The 7,891-nt window shown below is 26.5% G+C and overlaps 1 pseudogene; it reads right to left on the minus strand.

The window, feature by feature from the left end:
- Positions 1-547: 547 nt before the first annotated feature.
- Positions 548-7,644, minus strand: LOC130954334 (uncharacterized; annotated as a pseudogene).
- Positions 7,645-7,891: the final 247 nt, after the last annotated feature.

The following is a 7,891-nucleotide window of genomic DNA, read 5'->3' on the forward strand; positions in this document are numbered from 1 at the left end:
CTCTATGAATTTTTGGTAAAAATAATTTGATTTTATAAATCTTTTGTAGCATAATCTATAATATAAGGATAAAGTCGATATAATTTTAAAAGATTTATATTTCCAGAATGTTATTACGAGTAAAAATACTAGTTATATACTATAAATCATCAGAATTCAGTTAGTAAAAATTCATGATTTGTATACGTACAGTTCCCAAGTTCTAGATGATAGATTCCTAACTAAAATCACAGGTTTTTTATATGTCCCAATTAAATTATGTAAAGGAAAGACATTAAAGTAAAATGCAACCTATATAAACATGTAGAACCACAAGAAATGCAATCTATAGAAATGTTCAATTGAGCCTACTTATTTTTTCCTCTTCTGAAAATTCCATATCCAACCCCTTTGCCATTATTCATCCACTTGGATGTTTCTTTTATCTCAAACTTCTGGATTCTAGGTTGCTTCAATAATCATAGTGCAGTGTACTGTTCACACTTCACAATATCAGAGTGGAAAAAAGAAAATTAAAGGACACTTACCAGATCAATCAAAGCTTTATTTAATTTTGCAAATTGAGGAGCCATCCGTTGATTCAATTCAGACAGCAAAAAGGTAGGCTCTGGATCCAAGAATCTAAGAGAAAAAAAAAAAAAGAATAAATGACTGGATCAGAATTAAAATGACTAAGTGATGAAAATAAAGTTATTAAGAGTACTTACTCTTCAACATCCTTTTTTTCAGTCACAAGGTCCATTTTTGAAGGATATTAACATGTGGTAATTCCAGTTGAACCATTGCAGAGAGGCATGCCATGCACCCGCTAACAAATTTTGTCACATCAGACACAAACTGGAATGATTTTAAAATCACTAGAGAATCAACAAATACAATCAGAATAGCAACCATTGGTAATACAAAGTAATGTTAAAGAATTGATAGCATAACAGGATGGTGAATTCTATGGTGTAGAAAGAAAACGATTTTTACACCAATAGAATACTTGTGGCATAATATAGAATGGACCTGTGGACGTTTAAAACTGACTGATGGTTTAGTAATGGAAAGAAGGACAAACAGATTATAATTTGTTGCAGTGTGTTACCAAAGAAATTAACAGTTTGATTTAAAATGTAATTATAATTTTTAATTTGTTTTTGATGGACCAGGTGAATTTGTTGAGAGAGGTTTTTGTTTGACCAATAATCATGAAGCACAAGACGGGTGGGTTACAGTGTTTTCTATAAGTCTAGTGAGAAAAAAAAAAACCAAAAATTCGAAATTTCTGCCCAAAATAGAAAAAATCTGAACCACATTTTTAATATTTATCTATCTAGTAGATTTTGATAAATATGCCAGTTTTGATTAAGTAATTGGATGACCATAATCTGATGTTTGGGTAACATATATAATTAAAATATTTTGTTTCAAAAGATATTATATTATAAAGTAATTTTACTACAAAAGTTAACATCCAATATTTTAAAGAAAGGTTAGTCGAAAAATAATTTATACACTTAATATCAAAATCTTTAGAATGAAATGAATGATAGTAAACAACAAAAAAGCAATGTGATTGATACTAAAAGACAATATCACTCCTAGAAAATGAATACAAATGAGTAACAAAAGATCGGGAGAATAAATTTTTTGTAGTTTAATTTTTAGCATGGGTTTATTAAAGACTGCAATTTGTAAAAGTGGTATATTTTTTGCTTTTTTAAATATAACGCTGATTTGATAAAATTTTTTAGGGTTGTCTTTGGTGGCCAAGATTATAATGGCTAAGTTTTGACTGACCAATGAATATATGATATGTGAAGAGTTTGGTGAAAGTTATTAGTTAAAGTGATAGGCCTTATTATTAGTGAGTAGCAAGGCAAAAGAGTAAATAAACTGACCAAAATGATTTGTATATCATGTGGACCTTTTTTTAAGAAAAAAAATCCGTTAGTGTTTTTTGAGTGGATAATTTCAAAAGTTTAATAGTTGGGCTTTAGTGTGAAAATCTATTATAATGTTGGATCAATAAAAGATCATAAACTATTAATGATGAAAGTAATCTAAAAAAAATAAGAACTAAATCATATAATATTTATATGAGTTCTTACTATTAATATATTTGCGGCATGAATTATATGAGAGTATAAATTTATAAAGTGTTAAAATTTTATTAAAAAAAATATTTTTATTTTGAATAAAAATAATTATTAAACAGTACTGTTGATATTATCATAGTTATTATTATTTTTGTTCTTGTTATTATTGATATTATTAAAAGAAAAATTTTTGAAAATTAGTAATTTTTAGTAGTTTTGTTTATTTTTTGGTGAATATAAATACTAAATTATGTTTAACAGATAAATTTTATTAATATATGTGTTCAAATTCTAAAAATTTTGAGTGCAAATAGTAATGATTCATGTGTGCACAATTTTAATAAACATAGGTGTAAACTGTATATTTATTGTGTACAAAATCTCTATAAATATGGGTACAATTATTACTGACTAAGTGCCGACAAAAAATGATAATACTTGTTGGTCATATAGCATTGTTCTTATTAAAAATCTTCATAATAGTTTTATTAATAAGATTTACTTTTTTACTTTGTGAATCCACTAAAACTAGCATCCATAAATCTTGAATTCATAATGTGATACCTTCTATAATTTACTTAAATAAACTAGTTAAAAATCAATCATATCAGATTGTCTTAAGACTGAATTTACTATTAAACTTTTTTTTCCTCTCAATATTTATATAAAACATAGTCCTTGTATAAAATTTTAAAGAAACAAATATAAAATCTACAAAATCACCATAATTTGTGAAGTAAATTTGTTAGTTTTTATCAACATTTAAACTTTTTTAAAATATTAATTTTTTAATTTTTATTTAACTAAAATTTTTTTGTTTTTAAATTTGTATATCTATGACTATACATATTATTTGTTAATTCCATGATATAAGTTTTAAAACTAAAGAAGAAATGGTATTGACAAGCACGAAACATAAAAATATAAAACAAAAAGAGTCACTTGTATTTTCTAAGGATATTCATGTAAAATTACGATAAAAGATATTTTAATCATAATAGTATATAAAATATTTTTATATTTAGATTACTAGGGACGGATCTAGGATTTTTAATATGAAAGGGTTGAATTATAGACAAATTTTTTAATTTTTTTTAGATTTTTTTCATTACATAAAAGCAATTTAGGAATAATATATAATTATTGAATTGGTTTTATCTAAATATAAAAAAAATCTTATAAATTATTTTTTGTAATATCATTTTTGATATAACAATTACGTAAAAGAGACAACAATATCGATAATATATTATAAAATTACAATAGACCAAAAATTTATAGTGTATTTAGTTACGAAAGTTATTAATTAAAATTACTTGAAAAAATCATAAATTATAAAACCATGTTATGAAACTACTCATCCTAAATACTTAAGCTGATAAGAGAAGGTAACATTAATGGTTATATTTCTAACAATACGGATATCAAAATAAAATGATAGCTCGAATTAAATAAGTTAAGATAAAAAAAAGTGAGGTAAATTTTTTTCTTTTAAGAATGTAAAATTAAATGAAAAACTGAGTTTTTTTTTTAAAAATAACATCTAAGATACACAATATAATTACCAGAAAATAATTCTATAAGTCATTACTAATATTTTATATAATAATAATATAAATGTAAAAAATATGTTATTACTAAAAGAACAAACAATTTTTTTTTAAATTAGATATAGAGATAAATATATAAAAACTAATTTAATAAGTACAAAAACTTGAGTGTATGATAATAAATTGGTTAAATAAAAAATAGGACAAAATACATATATAAACCAATTGAAAGCCAATATTACACATATCTATCAAAATAAAAAACGTTGTAAAGATCTATCATGTGTTTTCATGTAATTCGAATTATAAAAACCAATACTATTTTAAAATAGTGCAATTCGAATTATGCATGGACGAAATGTTCTAATAATAATAATAATAATAATAATAATAATAATAATAATAATAATAATAATAATATAAATAAAATTATGATTTCTCTTTTAATAATAATAATAATATTATTATTAAGGCGTAGCATTAGTAAAATTATTTTTTTTAATAATAATAATATAAATAATAACAAGAACAAAAATAATAATAACTATGATAATATCAACAATACTGTTTAATAATTATTTTTATTTAAAATAAAAATATTTTGTTATAAAATTTTAACACGTTATATATTTATACTTTCATATAATTTATGCCACATTAAATATATTAATAATAAAAACTCACATAAATATTACCTGATTTAGTTCTTATCTTTTTTAGATTACTTTTATTATTAATAGTTCATGATCTTTTATTGATCCAACATTATAATAGATTTTCATACTAAAGCCCAACCATTAAAGTTTTGAAATTATCCACTCAAAAAATACTAACAAATTTTTTTCCTTAAAAAAAGACCCACATAATATACATATCCATATCATTTTGGTCAATTTATTTATTCTTTTGCTCTACTACTCACTAACAATTTATTTAATCTAACTAACAATTTTCACCTAACTCTTCACATGTCATGTATTCATTGGTCAGTCAAAACTTAGCCACTCTTAGCCACTATAACCTTGACCACTAAAGACCTACCCAACTTTTTAAGTTTAAAAGTAACTTATTAAATTAATTTTTGAAAGAAATTTTTAAAAATTGTAGCACATATATTTAATAAATATAAGTAACAAAAATTATATTCAGTAAAATAATTTTAAAATTTAAAAAATCATAATATAATATAGTTAAATAGTATTTATGTCATCCGTTTTGAATGAATCTTTGAAGTAATATATTAAATTAAATTATTAAATTATGTAATTCAAATAATTCACAAAGTTAGTTTGATTTGTTCAACAATATCACAGTTTTTTTGAGAGAAATATAAACGCCCAAGAAAGGCACATATTCAATAAGTGCTAATAAACTATATTTTTAATTAAATGTAATTATATTTATTTGAATTGTTTTTTCAAAACCAAATAAATTAACAAATCAAATAAATTAACAAATCACATACGACAAACTAAACAACCTGCTACATATCTTTTACATTTTCAGGTTCTAAAATTGCTGGATATAAACCTTGCCCTTAAAATTAAAAAAATACGCTCTTCAAAACAAAGCCCTCAACATTCAGCCCAATTTCTAGGCCCGTAACCATGATATCTTCATTAAGCGCTAATATACATAATTACACAAGGAGACTGTCATAATCCCAACGTGATAAAAACTGGACATGCCCTGCACATCACCGGTCTAGAGCTCCTCAGACACCTGTCTTGAGCTCCATCCGCCACTGCACTTCTACATGTGTAGAAGCCATAAGAGCTTCTACACCAGAGTCGCCGCCTAAGAGGAAACATGATATATGTCTATATTATGAACAACTGCCACAAACCTGTGAATCAAGCAAGTACACAGCACATGCATTAAAATTTGTATGTTTCAAATGCTCCACAAAATTCTTTAGCACTGGGACATGTGAATAAAATTCTATCTGACCTGGAAAAAAAAAATAAAAGAATGGTGAATTGACTTAGAACAATTTTGTTGGGTCAAATTTCAACCAAACAAATTTATAGGTGGAAAAAATAAAAACAATTATAAGAAACATAACAAACTTGCCAAACAACTGTTTTGATCTAAAAAGACATATTTCATTGCTATCTCATGTACTCACGCAACTGCATTTATAACAATATTATCACCTCACAATCAAAGTTTTCCATTAAGTGTAACATTTGCAGACTAAGTACAAAACAGAAAGGTAGTAAGAGATAAGAATGAATACCTGGGCAGTCAAAGACCAGATAATCATCATCTAAATAATTTTCCAGTTGCTCATTAAACCAAAGGTCCAGGTTATCTTCAAGGTGTCTATATATAATTGTTAAGGTAACAAGGGTTTGTTTTATCAAACTTTTGACAATGCAAATAAGCGAAATAAACAAGAAAAGATTGCAACATAAAAACAGGTGTTACTTATACTAGCAAACAAAGTCACTTACCTATCAACACAGCATGAACAACGGCATTGGCTTAAAAGTTAAAACAGAAAAGCTTAAAATCAATACAAAAGAATACTCCATGCTGTATATAGGACTGCCGTTGGGACTTAGCCCAACTTCCTCCATAACATCATCAAGGGAAATAAGTTCCCTTATATCTGCAACAATCTTGAAAGTAAAACTGTTAGGCTCCACAAAACCGAACAACTGAATCTGTAAAAGTAACAAATCATTTTATTTTACCCATTGCAACAGGATACTCAAAATTTTCAGCGGCAGGGTCCAGGTTCATAATATGCATTGTGTGCCGAGCAGCGCAGTGTTCATACAAACTCGAACAATATGTGGACTAATAAGAGAAAACAAAATCATACACTCAGAAGAATCTTAATAGATTCACAGCTACAAGAACCCACTTTTAAAAAAGCAAAATTAAAAGAAAGAAAATTGCAAACAGAGTTTAATCTTGTCCCACTAGGTGTAGTTAACTTACAAAGATTAGACAATACACAAAACAACAAAGACCACAACAACAACAACTAGAGTTAGATACATGGAACAACCAATACTATTGTGCCCGGTCATAAGTCATCTCTGTGTTTATCCATTCATATTTAAATCTCTTCTAATAATTTTTGCTAAAAGTTTTCTTTGTTCTTCCTCTCCTCTACAATACACCATTTGTAACTAACTCTGCTTTAACAAATTTTTTCCTAAGGTCTCCTAAAGATCACATACAAAACACTATTCCATTCACCATATGCACATCAAAGTTGGAGGTCATTGCTTGTTGCTTCTTACATTCACTACATTATTCTAGAAAATGGCTGAAGTGTAATTGTGTAAAGTGCCAAACAGTATAGAGGAAAAATTTTTCTTTTGCTTGACAAAGATCATGCTAGAATTTCTCCATTCATTCAGTGGTGTCCTATCATAAGAAACACACAAATGAGATGATACAGTAAATTACAAGTTGTGCATAACCCATAACGCTTTGGTATAATAGGAATCCCGAGCAATCTCCCCTGACCTCTCTGAAGCTCAGGAAGCTGAAAGACAATTAACGGCACGAAACGAATCAAGAACTGCAACAGCAATGTAAGCAGTGCACCAAACAACAATGGAAATCAACAATTTCAGAAAATCAGAGTAGTCCATAAACCTGAAAATAATTGGAAACATCAAAACCAAAAACAAAATAAAAATAAAAAATGATGCTTCTTAATCATGTAAAAAAGAATAGTAATTTTAGCTCTATCAATGGACAAACTATACTGGCATTAGAAATTGAAGCTCAACTTATACAATATTGCTGAACTAAATTAACAATAAATAATAAACCCTAAAATTAATGGCACAATCAAAGTGTCGTTTTTGTTTTTGTTTTCTTTTACATTTCATGGAGGACGATGGTGAATAAAAGAAGAAGGAAAAGAATGGAGCCTTACTGAGTCAAAATTGTTCAATGATCATAGCAACTGTGTGTGTGTGTGTGTGTGAGAGAGAGAGAGAGAGAGAGAGAGAGAATTTGCAGAGGGCAGACAGGTTATGGTGTTCAACTGAAGGCATTTATGAGAGAAAGAGAGGGTCTATCATTCCACGTAATGGAGTCAAAAAAGTGCTAGTATATTTCTTTCTTTTTTTTTATAAACTCGTGGAAATCATTGATATTATTAATGATAAATTATAATTTTGACCTTTAAAACATTTAATTTTTTACGAGATAAAATGATATTTTGATCATTTTAAATATGATCAAAATTTATTATTTTTCAATTCGTGGTAAAAAGACATCCATATT

This window comes from Arachis stenosperma, chromosome 10 (genome assembly GCF_014773155.1).
Source record: "Arachis stenosperma cultivar V10309 chromosome 10, arast.V10309.gnm1.PFL2, whole genome shotgun sequence".
NCBI classification, from domain to species: Eukaryota; Viridiplantae; Streptophyta; class Magnoliopsida; order Fabales; family Fabaceae; genus Arachis; species Arachis stenosperma.